Source organism: Merops nubicus, unplaced genomic scaffold (genome assembly GCF_000691845.1).
Source record: "Merops nubicus isolate BGI_N331 unplaced genomic scaffold, ASM69184v1 scaffold8729, whole genome shotgun sequence".
NCBI classification, from domain to species: domain Eukaryota; kingdom Metazoa; phylum Chordata; class Aves; order Coraciiformes; family Meropidae; genus Merops; species Merops nubicus.
Window position 1 is genome coordinate 18,689 of NW_008631809.1, and position 689 is coordinate 19,377.

At 35.1% G+C, this 689-nt stretch overlaps 1 protein-coding gene across 1 annotated transcript in view; it reads right to left on the reverse strand.

Annotated features, from left to right (window-relative positions):
- The window catches only part of LOC103780067 (lysine-specific demethylase 4C-like), a 27,973-nt gene that overhangs the window by 3,786 nt on the left and 23,498 nt on the right, over nt 1-689 (reverse strand). The gene's annotated exons all lie outside the window — the stretch shown is intronic.

Below are 689 nucleotides of genomic sequence, written 5' to 3' on the forward strand. Positions count from 1 at the left end.
AGGAGCTTTGAAGCATTTCAGTTTTTTCAGTAGCTGCTGATTTTTTACTTTTTAATGCTTTATCTAACAGTTGTGAATTTCACAATTTGCTATTATCTATGACTGCAGTTTTAGTTCCACAGAAACTGTATGTTAAAGTTTGGTGCAAAAAAGAAGCATTATTCCACATCCTTAGGTGACTTAATGAAACCACGTAAACAACAACAGACTTAGGCTGAATTAATAGGCTGAAATACAAACACAGGAAAACGTTAACTTATCAAAAGTGTTATTATAGATAAAACTGAAAAACATGCATTTGAACTTGTAAATGGACTGGGGTTTGTAGTTTCAAATTAAAACCTTGCCATGACTGAGCATGTCACATTAATTGTGAACAGCTGTAAAATCTGATATACCATATCTATTCTCAAAAGCCAGGGTACAGATCTATGAACAATTAACTTCTTTAAACACAATATTTATTTTTTTCTTTACAGCAATTAACAGGGATGCACAAATCTGGAATGTATTTAAAATCCACAGAGCACAGATGGATAACAAAGCCACAAAAAGATACCCTTGCTCCTCTCGCTTCCTGTTACTAACCCCTACGCCTAGTCTGTTAGTTAGTATGTTAGAGGAACTGAAAGGTAAGTTTGGCTGAAGCTTGTTTGATAGCGTGACGGCAATCCAGGTGTCCCTCAACA